Source organism: Mycteria americana, chromosome 2, assembly GCF_035582795.1.
Source record: "Mycteria americana isolate JAX WOST 10 ecotype Jacksonville Zoo and Gardens chromosome 2, USCA_MyAme_1.0, whole genome shotgun sequence".
Classification (NCBI taxonomy): Eukaryota; Metazoa; Chordata; class Aves; order Ciconiiformes; family Ciconiidae; genus Mycteria; species Mycteria americana.
The window spans coordinates 123,922,057-123,938,617 of record NC_134366.1 but is presented as its reverse complement, the minus strand read 5'-3'; the positions used below and the strand labels follow the sequence as shown (position 1 = coordinate 123,938,617).

At 41.6% G+C, this 16,561-nt stretch overlaps 1 protein-coding gene across 7 annotated transcripts in view; it reads left to right on the top strand.

Moving 5' to 3' along the window:
• OSBPL1A (oxysterol binding protein like 1A) overlaps nt 1-16,561 on the top strand; it is a 78,015-nt gene that overhangs the window by 30,611 nt on the left and 30,843 nt on the right. The window contains exon 1 of one of the 7 annotated variants that reach the window (XM_075494495.1): nt 806-958. The exons of the other annotated variants lie outside the window; for them this stretch is intronic. The gene's annotated coding sequence lies outside the window, so the exon portion shown is untranslated. Of the gene's footprint in view, nt 1-805; nt 959-16,561 lie in introns of those variants that run through there. 7 annotated transcript variants of the gene reach the window in all.

The following is a 16,561-nucleotide window of genomic DNA, read 5'->3' as shown; positions in this document are numbered from 1 at the left end:
GTGCAATATGCAAATGAAACTCATACAGCACCAAAAAGAAAAGATATAAAGCTTCAACTATCTTCCACTGGTCTCCAAACGCTCCATCTGCCTGGTGCTTCTCCTTACCTCCGGTGCGGCCGTGCGAGGGCTTGCCGTGCGCGGTATCGGCGGCGGTGACGCTTCCGCGGGGCTGCGGGAGAGCACGGCCGCGTTCCTCGCCCGGCGGGCGGGCGCCGTGCCACTCGCTCCGGAGGGGTGGTGCGGCTCGCTGCGGTGCCGGCTCCGGGAGGGGGGAGCCCCGCAGCACCGTGCCACCTGCCAGCCGTGCCGGAGAAGGCGTGACCTCACCGCTCCGCACGGCGGGGGCTGCTGTGACGCCATAGAGGGGAGCGGGGGGTGGGGGGTGGGGGAGCTTCCAAAAATAACCCACTGCGGCGGGGCTCCGTGCGGGGCGGCCCCGGCGGGCTGTGGGAGCCGCGTTCCCTGCGGCTGCGGCGGGGCCGCCCCGCCCTGGGCCCGCCTGGGGAGCCGCAGCCCGTGAGCGGCGGGCAGGCGCCCCTGGCCCGGCGGTGGGGTGAGGGCGGGGCAGGGCCGGGAGCGCTCGGCCTGGCAGGCCATTTTTAGCCGGGCTGGGAGCCGGCTGCCGCCCCGCTATTTCGGGTTGGTTTCCTCCGCCCCGTCTCCATCCCCCCGCGCTCGGCGGGACCCGCTGGCCCTGGCGGTGCGCGCCGCCGGGGCGCGGAGCAGCGCGCGGGGCGGGCGCCGCTCCCCCGCCCTGCCCTGCCCTGCGCCGCGCCGGGGCATCCGCCCGAGTCCGCGGCGTGCTGCAAGGTGAAGGGGCCGCCGCTGCGCTGCCCGGCCCGCCGCCGGCGGCGGCTGCTGCTGCTGCTGCTGCAACCGCTGCAACCCGGGGCGGCTTTCCCAGCCGCGCGGGGCGAGGTCTCGGAGCGGCTGCCCTCCCGAAATCGGTTCCGCGGTATGTAGCGTGCGTGATGGGTTGGGTTTTGGCTTTGGTTTTCTTCCTTCTCGACATTGGGATGAACCCGTCAGCGTCAAGCCGAGAAGGTAGAGATGAGGACGGATACTTTTGGCCAAACAATTAAAACGTGTGAGGGGAAACCCGAAGATAATTTGGTTGCTTAAATCTGAGTATTTATTGAGGCGTTTGTGTCGGAGCTAGTGCAACTTGAAACGTTTTCTGCAGTGACTTTGGCACAAGGTTAGTAAGTATTGTTTCAAAGCAGGACTTCCCTTGTACTATTTCTAGCAGATATTAGAACCTGCATTCCAAAAGCAGTTTGATTCTCGTGTTTTTATATTCTAAGGTATTTTTATATAGTTGTAGGAGAAGTTTAACTTAAGGTCCTTTGCACACTATTATCTGCTAGATTTTCTGGGCGAGTTTAAAATTTCTCTCCAATACTTGTGCTGCATGCACTGAAGCTGTATGAAACTGATAGGAAAGTTATTCTTTAAAGAAATCGGCTTTGTTTACTTTTTTTTAGCTTACTTCTTCATTAACCCGTGCTAGATAAAGTGTGCTGATGAGTATCTTGACTCTTCTAAGGTTATATTTAACAGTAAATTAAGAGCTCGTATTGCATGAGTTCAGAACAAATAGCAGTTGTAAGCTGACTTCATTTGTAGCCTGTTTGTGGCTTTGATCTTTCTCTCTTTGTAGGTGTTGTCATTCTTTCTAGTTTTTTGTTTGGTTTCAGTTTTTTTTGTTTTGGTTGTTGTTGTTTTTTTTTTTTTTTTTGAAAAGGAGATTTGTTTACAAGCTGATGAAAAACCTTAGCTGATGAGATAAGGGATTTGGAAAAGGTTTCTTCATTTCTTGGTTTAAATGAGTTGTATACTCAGCTAGGTAGAATTTGTTATAACAAATTAAGCTTGTCATTTTTACAGAAACTCTAAGGTCAAAATATTATGGGACATAGTCCTTGGATTTAGTTATCTTTATCATGGTGTAACATGCTATCTCTTGTATGTATAACTGACATACTGTAAATAAAAAATGTGCATGCAGTTTAACTAGCAAATAGTAATCTTTAGAAGTTCAGTGTACTGCCTTAGTTTATTTCATGTTTCTTGGAAACGTAATTGAATGTCCAAGGGTTAGATGTGTGTGTCTGTGTTCTTGTGAATGAATGCATGCATGCTCTTTGGGATACAAATAGTTGTTTTTAATATGTGTCTGGTTTGTGGTCTGGGAGACATGTATAAGCATGGCTGTTACCACTTAGACCTACTACCTTACTGGATTGTGAATGAAGAAGGTACCTGTAAACTGTGTCCAAGTGACTCCTTAAGGAGACTTTTTATTATCCGTTTCCTTGTGAGGGTGGAGGTGAGGGGAGCAGTGATGACACTCTGCAGTCAAGGGAGAGCTATTGATATGGGCACCCTGAGCAAATCTGTCTAGAAAAGTCCTGGCGTCCATCATCCTTTTCTGCCATCTGGCAATGTAGTCAGCTACATTAATCTGTCAGGTATTGGGAGCCTTTGGTGTGTGGGAGGGAGAGATGAAGAGGGGGTGAGGGACTCAACTAAAATCAGGGAAGCTAAGGAAGAGATTAATTTTATGATTTCGGAGTTAGGGCTGGGGAGGGGATCATGTCTTGGCTGGCTGTTGTACTAGACCTAGAACCGTAGAGTCCTTAGCCCCTCAGGTCATGAAACCAGTTTCTCTGCTCTTTTCTCCTTGTGCTTAGAAACAGGTGACAGCTGTGACAGCCTTTTTTTTTTTTTTTTTCTTCTTCTTTTCAATCACTGGAGCATAACAGAGCAATTCTGTTGTCTGTTCTGAAAGTAGTGGAAATCAAGGCAAGACCTCAGTGTGTTAAGGCCTGTAGGCAATGCCCCGAACAACTGAAATGCTATTTAGCTCTAAACTTGGGGAAAGGAGGAGAGAACAGTTTTCAGGCAGTTGATAATTGCACTGGGCACAGCAAGAGGTGTCTGGTGTTGAGAGGCTCGAGGTGTGTCTGCATCAAGAAAACCTTTATTGGCTGTATGAGTCTCTAACTGACTTGACCCTATTTCTTCCCCTCTCCTCCAAATGAGTAGAAATGTACTAGAAATATGTAGTGCAGCTTGTTTACCTTGAATCTTGTTTCAAAGCAACAAGTTAATTGGAAGGTTCTATATGCTCAAACAGGTGCCCAGGTAAAGACTGATATTTTTGCCTTACGCAGAAGAGCATGGGATATAACATGTTGTGGAATGATGTATAGGCATGGCATATAAGAGAACAAAGCTACCAACAGGAAAGTCATTTGGCAGGTTGTTTCTTCTGCTAGAACATCAGCAGTTCTAGTCATGCCATGATGATTCTTGCTGTACTAACTTTTCGGTGCTGTACGTGCATATGTCTTTGACCTCTGCTAAAGCTCTAAAGATGAGATATTGAAATCGGAGGAACTCAATAGTGAAATGTTTGCAGATGGCATAGTGTTCTTCTGGAAGCATTTTTTTTCTGCCACTGTACTGCAGTCTTGCAGATAGAAAGCTAACTACAGGTCTGTGAAGACAACCACCTTATCGGTATTATATAAAGCAGTTTAGTGAGTCCAAAGTATGTAGGAGATAGGGAAGTTAAAGAACGTAACTTTTTTTCAGAGACTTTCCTAGAGCAGCCAAGACTGAATAGGTCACCAGAGTGGGCAGAGAAGCTAAGCAGCAGCCCAGACGGAAGCTTGTTAAAATAACAAATACTGGGACTCCATTCAGGGAAAAGATAAGTAAATATTACTGCTTTTCTCTTATAAAAGGGTATTATGTGTGTGGACAGAATGCTTACATTTTGAAGCAGTTGATAAGATCCTTGGTCGAGTGCTGTATGTATGAAAGGCTTCTGGGTGGCAGGTGGTCCTGGCTGACAGAAGGACGCCTGGGTGTTACTATAGGGCAAAAGATGAATGCTACTGATCTTTGTAGCACAACAGGGTCCCAACTTTTTTTTTTTCCTTAAGAGCGTGCACTTCAAAAGTTAACCTTTCTCCTTGTAGCTGGTGATATGTTTGAATTTAATCTATTGGCAAAGTGACATACTAATTTCTAGTGACAGGGAAACTTGCTGACTTGTAGCTCTATGAGCCTGTGTGAAAGCTGGTCACGCAACTGGTCTGAAGGCATTCTCCACTTGGTACCACGTTGCCCAACTCAAAGCACACTGCTAACCTGTTCTTGCACTTTCCAGAATGGATTAATGCTTTTTTCAAAGCTTGGCTTGTAGGTTTGTGGGGTGGGTTTGTTTGTTTGTTTCTTTTCTTGGCAGTTGTTAAGCAGCGTTGTGTAAACTAACTTGGAATCCATTCATGGGCCTCTGGGGAAAACGCAGTGTAAAAGCATGTTGGTTTGAAATGAGACCCCTGCTCACAGGGCTTCTGCAGCTCCCACTGAGGTCTTGTCTTCTGTGGTCTTGTCTAGACTTGATTGGGAATTTTATTTTTTAATGCAAAAACATGGAGAAAAGGGGCTTAGCTGAGGCTGTGGGGAGGAAAGATCAAGCAGCAATCAAGTTTAATGGAATAGTATTTGATATAGTAAGCTCCTAAAATTGGAATTAGCAATTCTGTTTTCTGTGAATGTATTTGAAAAATGGTGCTCTTATCTCTGTGTAAGCCTATAGAGAGGAACAAAAAAGAAATACATAACATGGAAATTTTCTTCCTGTGTTCTTGCTACTTACTGCTATGAGGATACTGTTTGTTTTCCTCTCTGTCATGCTTGGAAAACAAACTGGACTGAGAAGGGTGCACACGTTCATCCTTCTAGTGTCATTGTGATTTCATAATGGCATGTAAAGCCAATCACCTTGTTTTCAGTGTTCTGGCTTAATGTGTATCTGATGTGTTTTGGAAGAATGGATGAACAGCAGAGTTCTAAAACTTGCTAGCTTCCAGCCAGCCAGTGTATTGTCAGCTAAGCACTGGTACCATTTCAGGAAAAAAATGAAGCGGCAAAAAACAGGATTTAAGGCTGAACCTCTGTGTATAGCACCATACTTGTTAACTTTATGTTTGCTGGGATTTTGCCTGCAAGTGTGTGAGATACTTGACTGCAGAGGCAGTCTGGCTGAGTGGTCTGGTTCTCTCAGCTGCATAAAACATCAGAATGCTGAACTAGGTGACTGCGGTCACACACGTTTACTAATTGTCTGGGGGTGTATTCTCCTTGACTTTTCTTTCTTGAAACTTAGGGTTTTTATAATGCCTTTTTCCTTGTAAAGCTGATAAAAGCTAGTTTCTTAAAATAATAATAAAAACATTATTTCTACACATATGAAAAACAAATTTCATGTAGCCTGTCCAGTACTGGATATTAGCATATGCTTTTGAGGGAGATACGATATTTAACTTTTTATTACTCATGGTTTGTGTGAGGTTGTTTTAAAGGTATTGTCTCTGAGTAGCATACGTAACTTAAGGCTTCTTAAGTTACTGTTAAGAACAGTAACTTGTAAGACACGTTAATGTAAGACAACAGTTAGTTAACTGTTGTCACATCATCTTAAGTTTGCCATGTGGTGGGATTTTTGATATGTTTTATTTGGCCTCCTTAAACGTCGGTGATTTCAGATCTCTTGCCTTGTGGCCTAGCAGGCTGTCCATGTGCAATTGTGTAGCCTTTCCTTGGATAAAGAAAATTGACTGAATCTGGGAGGGTGGTTGTCTTTTTTTTTTTTTTTTTTTTTAACTTCACCTGACCACAATCATGGCTTTTCAACCAAAACTGCTTTTTTCACTTTTTTATTCAATGAATCCTCAGAGGTGATACCATTTTTATAATAGAGGTAAGCCATTGTGGAATTTGACCTCTTGTCTGATTTTTAATCTCGTGATCTGAATGTGTACTTGTTGGCCTCTCTCTGTCTCCCAGACTGCCAGTGACTGACTTTAAACGCTTTTTTGGTTTTAATATTAATATTCAGAAGTGTGTTATCTCTTGCTTGCTGTGCTGTTTAGTGAAGAAACGCATTTGTATAATGCTGAGTCACTGAGGTTATCACTAGAATTGGTAAATGGGCTGTGTTTAGGAGGTGTTTATGTACTGAAAATAAATCACTGGTATTATAGTTTTCCTTGAAGGTACATGCCAGGCCTGGTCATCAAGGAATGTTAGTAACCTCTTTCTCCAGAGTGCTTGTATTGTTCTTAACATCACTCCCTTTTAAATGTATCAGTAATATACTTTAAAAATAAATGTGTCCAGTGCTATGTACAAATGGGAAATGCAGGCCTATGCTATACTATAAGGACCAGCTGATAAGCACACTCAAAGCAAATGGTGCTCCGTTTATAGTAAAGAGCTGAGCTGAATGTTGCTGCAAAGGAGTGGTAAGATAGAGGGCCTCTTACGAATAAAGTGCATCCATTTGTTGTGAATATCCTGAAGAGTCCAGTATAAGAGGATGTCCAACTTTGATGTAAGGATAGCCCTCATCTGAATATCTTGTCTTTATAGAATGCATTTGGGAGTGACACCTGTGATGTGCTTACCTTGCTTGCATAGCTTCATGTTAAGTCGCTTGTAAGGTAACTGTGGACTTGGTCAGTGGTTTTGAATAGGAATGTTTTCCCTCCTCTCATACTTGTCACTGCTACATTATTAGTGTTAAAACTCGGACACCAATGCAATAAACTCTTGGATCCATAGGTACACTAGGAGACGTTGAGAATGGTTTTAAAGCATGCCTATTTAAAGGAAGTTTGCAGTGGACATCATACTGTAGGGATATTCCTTAGCTTAGAAGTAGAACAGTTTAGTCACAGAAGCAGACTATAAACTTTTTCATCTGTTTCAGAGAGTTTTGTGCTGCCAAAGCTACACTGCTTCCACAACGTAAGCTCGTTTAGATGTGTTGTTTGACCCTTCAATAGAAATACAGCTTCCTATTAATCTTGGAATTTAATAGTGTCACTGTTGCAGGTCCCTTCTTTTGAGTCAAGAGCTATGGTGGGAGAAAGGGTAGGGAGAACAAAACTACTCTTGCCTTGTCTGGAAACATTGTTTAGTTGGGCAGAGCATCAGCCTCTAGGCCTTGTGCAGGTCCACTGTAGCAGAAAAGCATCTGCAGGAATTTGGAGGGTTTGAACTGATAGACATGAACTAATGGGGCAGTCTCATACACGGGAATTTTATTGTGGTGGGGAATAATCTTAAGTTGTCAAGATAATGGTATAGCTCCTCTAGGTAATGTGGTGATCCATATATGTCAGTAGTTTATACCTTTCTGGAAATACCATCAAGACTATTCATTGTGGAATTATTCTGTGCTATGCATGCAAATTGGATTGTCTATTGTTCCAGTCAAACACCTTGCTGCAAGGTCAGACAAATCAAATCGAGGTGAAAATGAGCTGGCTGAGCCTTTAAGACAGCTTGAAACCTTAGACAGTTGCATCTATGCTTATGGATAGTAGAAATCTAGTTTTGTCTGACCTGTATGTCCTCCAGCTCTGAAGCCATATTTCAGGCTAAGGGCTAAACTCTAATCTCACAGAATAAAAAAAAAAATGGTTGAGGTTGGAAGGGACCTCTAGAGGTCCTCTGGTCCAACCCCCCCTGCTCAGGCAGGGCGACCTAGAGCTGGTTGCCCAGGACCATATCCAGACAGCTTTTGAGTACCTCCAAGGATGGAGACCCCACAACATCTCTGGGCAACCTATGCCAGTGCTCAGTCACCCTCACAGTAAAGTGTTTCTTGAAGTTCAGAGGGAATTTCCTGTATTTCAGCTTGTGCCCATTGCCTCTTGTCCTGTCAATGGGTGCCACTGAGAAGAGCCTGGATCTGTCTTCTTTGCACCCTCCCTTCAGGTATTGATATAGATTGATGAGATCCGCCCCGAGCCTTCTCTCCTCTAGCCTGAAGAGCCCTTGGACATCCACACAGTACTTAAGAGGCAGTCCAGTACAGTAGTTTTAAACAATTTCAGGGAACCGTGTGTCTCAGATCAGCTGATAACATACGGTCAGTGTTTACTATTGTCTTTGCTCCCACATACAATTCATTGAATCTAAAAAATAACGTGTCACTCTAGGCTGTCAGATCCTTCTTCAGCCTGGGGTGGGGAGAACTCTTGGTGTTCCTTTAGACTTAGACTTTCATCAAATCTACCTTCTAGTTTTATTCTAGCAGCCAGTGGTTTTTATTGGAGAAGTTCATAAAAGAGCTTACTAGAAGTTTAAGCTGGGGCCACTCCTTCCTCTGAACTGTAGATGCTACTGGGTTGCATATCGTGGAGTAATAAATAGAAGATTTATCAGTTAATAGCTTTGCTACAGTGTTAAGTATGTATCTGAGGGAGAAGCAGGCTTGTTTCACCTACTCAATTCATCTTCAGTTACTTTTTGCATAACAAGGACCTGAGTAGCAATGAGTAATTGCTACTCATATTTCAGTAATTCAGAGTAATACACTCAATTCTTGCACCAAAGTAAAAAAACCAAACCAACAAACCCCAACATACTACCACCACCAAAAAAACCCCCAACAGATAAAGGCAGAAGTGTTTGAGATCATTCATAAGGAGAGAAGATCTATTCCTCTGAGTGAGAATATTTGGATTATCTAGCTGTTCTGCATGGCAATGGTGGCATTCTATAGTGTCTCCTTGTAATAGATCAGTAGGTATCATACTTTGGGATAAGCGTAGTGATTTTAGACTCTAGCAATTATCTCTAACAAAAATAAGAACTGAGAGGCAGTACTTCAGATTTCATTCTCAATATGCAAATATCTTTTTGCTAATTTGGTCTAAGGTTGTAAACTTTCAGTTTGGATTTTTGAAGCCCAGAGCATAGTTATCTGTTTGCCCTAACTGCAGGATGAACTTCTGTACAACATACTCTAATTTCGGGAAATGTCTTATTGGCCTACCCAGGGCCTAGCTGATGTCTGCCAGCTGTTTCCCGCTTAGTGGTAAGGTTAAAACAGTGTCTCAGAGGAAAATTGTCCCTAAGAAGAGACAAATTTCTTAATGCTGCAAGTCCGTTTAAAATCTGAAGTAGAAGTGGGATTTCTTCATCTGTGTCTGTCTATGAAGTCTGACTCTTTAATATTGGAAAGTTGAAAAGAGCCTGTTCTGGGCTATAGCAAATGAGTGCTTTCCAAGGTGGATTTCATTTGGAGATCAGAACTTCAGCACTGTGTTGTGAAATTCACCGTCTACTTCTGGCCTATGTAGGAGCTCAACTTCCTTCATTTTTAACTGGTTTGGTTAGCATCCAAAATGAAATAAATACTAGTAAATAAGATGTCCGAGTTTTTCATAAATGCAGAACAACTGTACAGCATGCATGTTTGTTTTGGAATTGTGTTTTTAAAAAACCTGACAGTTATTCTTCATAAATAATTAACAAGATTCTCAATGCAGAGCTTATAGAACAGACAACCAGCTTCAGAAGTGTTAATTTTTTAATAGGAAGCTGGTTTCACTCAGAGTCAACAACGTATTCATTTGTGCAGCAGCACTAGTAAGCCAGTAAGAGCCAACAAAAACATAGCAAAAACATGACAGTTGCTTCAAAAGAGAAAACATTAGTACATGCATTCGCTGTGATCCAACTGGGAAGAAGTGTGGGGGAGGGGACACAAAGGAGTTGATCAAAGTAATCAGTGGTGTATACCGAAAAATACTTAAGGGAAGTAGCTAGATCAAAACTGCCTTAAGATCTATTTTCAAAACAGTCCTTAAGAATAAAAAGGAAATGTTTCCTGTGTGTGTTCTTAAGAACTCTTACATCTTAAAGTCTGGTCTCTCTGTTTGTGAGACTAGCAAACTTCAAAGATGTCCAGAGTCTCTCAAAGGGAAAAGACGCAAAAAAAGTCCCCAACAGATCTGAAAACATGCAACAATTTATTGTTCTGGTCCTGTTGGCATCAGTATAATATATCAGCTTCAGTGAGACCCTTAGTTTGGGTAAGGTTACCTGTGGTGTATGCCTCTGAGGAAATAGATGCATAATCTCACTAGGGCAGCAAAGTATCTTTGGGGTGTGGTTTGTTTTTTTTTTTCTGGTAATCTTGCAGCTCTGCAACTTGAAATGAAGTTCCCAAACATGTACATTACTGCTGATGTCATTCAGTCCCAGCTTGTTTTGGCATAAGCTATTGGCAGACGTGAATAGCAGCCATATTTATTTTCAGCTTTACTCAAAATAGAAACAATACTTAACAGAAAATGACAAAATCAGAAGGCTTTTTGTTTGAACTCCTGATGCTTGACTAATCATTATTATAATACTGGAACATGAGTAGGGACAGAATGCACTCTGGAACTTGGCAACTTCTGCAGCTCTCAAACCTAAGTAGACTTCATGAGATTTATCAGTTTACAGTTAAGTCGTCTAAGTAAAATGTAAAAAACAAATACTTTTGAGAGGAAGACTTGGAGTTGCCATTAAGTCTCACTTCAGAAACAAACCAGAAGCATCTCTGCTCAGTCTTGACCAGTGCAGAATCACTTTTAAGAAAGCGGTTTCTCTGATAGAAAAGCTTAAACCCAAGCTTTTAAGCCAAAACCATCCTTCTAATCTGCAACTAGAAATGAAGTCTTTGCAGTTTGTTCTTGCACTCCTAGACGGGTTCTTGGCTCAGAGCTGCCACATTCTCTGCTGGTTAAAACTGCGGTGCTTCATCAGCCTCTGAATAAACAAACTTTGACATAGCCAAATGTGGAAACAGGAGAGGGGAAGGAAGGCAGCGAGCCCCATGTTGAGGAGGAAGTGTTAGTGTCTTAGGAGGGAAAGGTGGGAGGCAAACAGTCTTTGTCCCTAGCATGTAGATAGTTCAGAAACTGTTAATCCAGGCAGTCTTGAATTATGAATTTTATTATAATGACTTGTATGTTGGAAGAAGGGTGCTCACTGCTCTCAGCATCTCCAGCTCTTCTCTTGAATAACAGTTCTCTTACTGCCTTGATGTCTGTCTGTGTTGACGTGATCCCACCAAAGTTTGAGTTTCTTCTGTGTGGACAATAGCTTGGCTCTTGCTTCTAGCAGTGGTTCCACTGTCTCTTTCTAAGTTTTATGATTGTATCTGGTCCTTTCCTTCATTAGCAGAATTTTATTATTTTAATAAATCAAATATAGGGAAATACTATGACTCTGTATTCAGGAGAATGAAATGTAGCCTTTCCAAATCAGCCCTGCTAAACTCCTCCTCTTGAACTTTTGAGGTGAACGTTCATAGTTGACTAACAATGAATCCTTGTGTTCGTCTGGGGAATGATTGAGGCAGAGTCTTATGACTTGATTTACAAAGTCTTTGGTTGCTTCTGTAGGCTTTGAGTTGGGATGTAAGTGAATAGATTACCAGGACTTCAGATTGGTATGTATGGGATTTGCTTGTGTGTATGGGGGTCTTTCAGCCTTTGTACAAAAAGGAACTTTATTGGTGATGTTTCCTGTATATGGGTCTGAAAGAAAGCAAAATGTTTTGTTAGCCTTCTGAATTTTTTTCGCTTTTGAATTTGATGATCTCAGTAAGATGTGGTACTCTGATGCTGTAGCTGTTAGTCAGCTGGCCAGAATTCTGAGATGAAGACTGATGCTGTCTTGTGATACAGTAAGTAACCCTTTACCTATCATCAGTGAGCTCAGCTTACCTCCTTCATTAACTGATCACATCTTGTTTTGCATTTCAGTAGTTGCACTAGCAGTAGGTCAAGTCACTGGCAAGTGCTATTGAACTAATCTATTTTTAACTGGAGATCTGATGGATCTCTGAAGCTGGGTAAATGGTAAGCTTATAGCACAGAGAGAGAGAGAAAACCCAAGCAAGAAACAATGGTTGAAGTAAAGCATGACTTTTTTGGATCAGTCCTCTGGGGTGAGTCAAGGCTGTGATGAAGTTTACAAGAGCTAGTTTACTCCAGCAAATGAAGAGTTATGATACAAGGCCTTAACATATGTTAAGATAGCAGATGTTTGTCACAAGTTCCTTGTGGTTGGTGGTGATGGGGAGTGGTGAGTCAGTAGGGGGACTCTGTGTGGAAAGGCCTATGTGTAAACAGATAAGAACTCCGAAAGTTTTGTATAAAATATTTACATGCTTTAGGGCTTTAGGAATCTAGTGATGTGTTTATGAAACTGATTGCATCTCTTTGGGAACACTTTGTTTTTGCTTTAATGTGAGCTGTCACACTTGAAGTTTTATGATGTGTCATAGAAGTATTCATAAAGCACTTGTTCCTTTCTCTAGTACTTCAAATACCTGAGGCGTGCTTGCAAAGAAACATACTGAAACTGTTCCTGTTTTCTGGGGGGTGGAGAGGGAAGGGTTACGAGAAAAGCAGGATCATACATATTCATATCATATATTAATGTGTGCTTAGTGGGAGTTAAGTCCCATGAGTAGAGGTAAAAATCAAGCGCCTTTTTTATTTATTTTCTTTCTGGAAAATTTCTTCTATTGAAGCTCAAATGTGGTTAAAACTATGAGAACTCCATGTGAGAGCAACTGGTTTCAGTTTTCATTTCAGTAGCAGCTTAAGCAACAACTTAGTCCTACTCTAGGTAGCAGAAAATCTAAAAGCACTTTTTCATAGAAGCATATCCTGTAGAATTAGTGCTGCAGTAGCATGCTTCGAAGTTAGCTAACAAAATATATAGAACTGTTCCATTTCTAAACAGATGTGCCTCGGGAAAAATATTCAAAGTCTTTACATTTCTTCCATGATGAAATGAAAAGGCAGGTTTTCTTCAAGACATGGAGGCATACCTGACTCGTCTCGAAACGATGTAGTTCTCATTTTACATTAAATGTGAAAGAATAACGGATTTACTTAGCACTAGTTTAAACTGGCTTATGCATCACAAAGAACTGGCTTATGCAAGGAGGTGCTAGCAATAGGGACTGTATTGTACTAGCAGCAAAATTGCAACTATGTGAGCTTGTCTCTTAGGATAGACAAACAGTGTCCATATCAAACTGTCTGCATTGAGGTTGTGATTTGCACTGTTAGCCTCAGATTTTGGTAGGGATTTTCATTTGATATGAAGATCACAGAAGAAGGTAAAGAATCCTCGCTTCAGATTCCCAGTGCTTCCTGTGAGTAGTTTTCCATAGTGTAATGTGTTGCAACACAGAGCTTTGTAGGTTCTGACTTTCAGGATAGTATGTCGTATTGGAGTAGCTGACCCTGGAAACTAACAGTTTCATGTAAATAGATGTAGTGTGAAACAAATGGCAGGTTTGATTGGCATTTACTTCATTACAGAAAGCAGGATTACAGCTCTTAATGTCAGGAGATGTCCACAGAAAACTGTCAGTTCTACTATAGCAGAGTTTTTCTAATTCGTTGATTATATGTTAATTTCCAGCCAGGTGTTAGACTAGCCCTTAGCTTGCTTGCACTTTGCATCTGTGCTTCGTGGCAAATGTCCCATAAGTGGTGACGTTTTCGGGAGGATGGAATTTCTGTGGCAGTTGGACAAAGCCATTCATTTTGAAAACCAAAACCCCACTTTTGAGTAGTCAGAGACATCGGTGAGGCAGTGTCATAGACTGCTTTCCTGCACTCAGCTTACTGCAGAGCAGAATTGGTACGCAGCGTACTGGCACACTGGCAGAGTCTGGCTTCAGATCCCCTGGTGGTTGCTATGTGAAAGAGGTAGTTCTTCCTTCCTACACAACTCGAAAGTCTGCATATTTTGGGCATTCTTACTCCTTACACTGAATTTGAGTGCTTTTGAAAGTAAAATTCGACTAAACCACACTGCAGTGTTGTGAAGTCTGTCTTTTCTCTCTCTCAGTCCAGGAGAACCTAAAGCTAAGGTATGCTGTCTTTTAATTTACTATTCTAATGTTAAAGGCAGGTAGCCCTACATATTGTTGAAGTGTCTGTATTTGTTCTATGTCTTGCTTTCTATGTGGTGTTTTTAGGATTTACTTGCAGCTGCGATAGCATGTTGCTGAGATGATCGTTTATTAGCTGGGCATACAGTGGTGTGACCCTTTTCTACCCCACAAAAGTGCCACTGTTGCTGGGCATTAATTTAAATTAAAAGCATCCAGCACCAAACAAAGCAAGTATTTTGTGTATTGTACTGAGATATCTTCAGGATGACAGAGAAGCCTTGGTTACAGGCTGCGCCGATATAGTTCAAGACTTCAGACGTTAAAAAAAAAAAAAAAACACCACAAAACATACTGTTTTGGTACATGTTACTAGTCTACCACCTATCTCATGGAAGCTGAGGGTCCAGAAAGGAATGGGACTGCTGTTTGTTACACACAGATAAGCTTTTTGATATTTTGGAATAGGCACGTGAATTTTCTGCTAGTAATATGCAGTGAAGGAGTTAACTTTTAAACCATGTTCTTGTGCCTAGCAGGACTTCTAATAGCAGGGAAAGACAATAGAAGTGTCTGCAAATAGCTTGTTGCTTTTCTTTTAAAAAATTAAAATAAATAGAGGTCTGACTGCTAAAATAATTCAATTCTACTATTTAAACTCACAATTCAGTGCTTACAGCCTGAAGGACTCAAATATTTATGGGAAGCTGTTGGAAGCAGATTCCCATTCAATTAAACTAGAAGTGAAACCAGTTACCAGAACTTGGATATCAAACCTCTTCAGCTGGAGAATTATTTTTAAAAAAAATAAATTGTTGCATTGACTCGATACACTGACACAGAACCAGCAAGACTTCAGTATCAGGTTATAGCTGCGTCTATAGCTATAAGGTTAATGATTGAGTGATTGTTTACTTCTGTGAGACAAAGCTAGATAGTTTCCATCAGCCATTATAAATCTGAAGTTTCACTATAATAATACTGTCTTTAGAGATGAAAACAAGACTGATCTTGACTGTTGCTGTCTAACAGTGCAAGCACAAGCTCAACTTTACTGATAGCTGTAATTGCTCTTGTGCAGAATAGCTCCTGACAAGGGTAAGGTAGGAAGCCTGACCAGTTGAACACTGGGAACTCAGCTGGCCTCTTGCTGGGCTTGCTAGAGTACTCTGTGCCGCTGTCCCTGTGAAGCTCAATGAAAGCTTATAACGCTGATGGTGGCACTGGCATTGCGGGGACCAGCGACAGGGATCAAAAAGATGGCAGCCGTTCCATAGCTGGAGGATGAGGAGCTGAACCCAGTACAATGTGAATTGCTATCTGTCTCTTTCTCAGCTCAGGCACCACTACTAAAGGTACAGAAACCACAGCTATATCACAAGCTGTGCCTTATGGAGGCTGTCAATAAAATGTGTCTTCTGATATTTTCCTGGGTGTGCTCAGACTGGATTTCCAGAGCTGTGTATACGCTGATACCTGCATAATTTTGGTGTGATATTTACTACCTTATATAAATATTTGCGTCGCCATGTAAAATAGTGTGGTACTCAGCTAATGCAACTCCACAAAATCAGATGATATTCCACTGAAAAATGTTGGTCTATCTGCGTCCAGTTTAATAGACTGAAATGCATATGCTTCTGAAAGCGGATGTTTTCTTTGTTGTTTTATGTACCTCTTCCTGCTTTATACATAGATCCTAAAGATTTTTTGTTAATAAGCATTTTTAAAACTAGTCTGGAGGTTCCTTCTGTAATCTTGCAGTTGTTTTTGTGTTGGGATGCTGAAGAAGGACAGGATGGGGAAGAAAAAACTTTGGGAAAAGGGATAAAGCTGAAGTGTCATCTCCAAAAATGGTGGTGGTGTAGCCAGGAAGATGATAATTCACCTCAGAACTTAATCATTGGCCAAGTCTTGCAAATGAAAAATAGAGTGTGGCAAAATTATGCATAACAGCAATCTACTTCTTACATGTTGGGAAAACTTGTCACTCGGTTGGTCCATTATGTTGTTCAATAAACTTACGCTTTGAAAATAGTGCCAATCTGCCTGCGTATTTCCTGTTAAGCTTAGGAGAATGGAGTGTGCGGTTCTGGGGAAAAAAAAACAAACAAACAAACAAAAAAAACAAAACACCAAAAAAAACCATCCGGCCCTTACAGCCAAATTACTGCAAGAAGGTTTTAGGAGATTTATCGTGTCAGTAAAGACAAGGTGACAAAATGGTGGTATCGCTTAAAGCTGCTTTGTGTTTAAGAAATAAACAGAATGCTTATTTAAAACAAGGTTATTTCTCCACTGAGAGTACATGAAGGTTGTACTAACTCTATCTCTGCAAGCATTGCTTTTCTAGAGCTGAAATCAGTCAAATAATGGTAGTAGAACCATCTTTTTTTTTTTTTTTTTTTTTTTTAGTTCTCACATTGACACCATAGAGGTGCGTAAGGACATAGTATAGTTACAGGCAGTATTTCCAGACCACTACCTTCAAAGAGCTGGTAGTGTAAACTCTTACCTTTCACTGAGTACTAAGATGTAGAGGTTCTTGGAGCCACCTCTCAGCTCTCTGAATGTGTCTGTCCATCCCACAAGCTCAGTACTGCTGGCAAAAGTTTTATATTGGACTTTCACCTCCAGCCCCCGGGTATTGTTAAGGTTGCTTTAAAGTCAGTTCATTCAGGTTTGAATGAACATCCCAAAGGTTACAAGCAACAAAGTTAAACATGTTTTCTTTTTTCCTTAGCTGCTGGCTAGCGTTGTGCTGCTAATGTAACA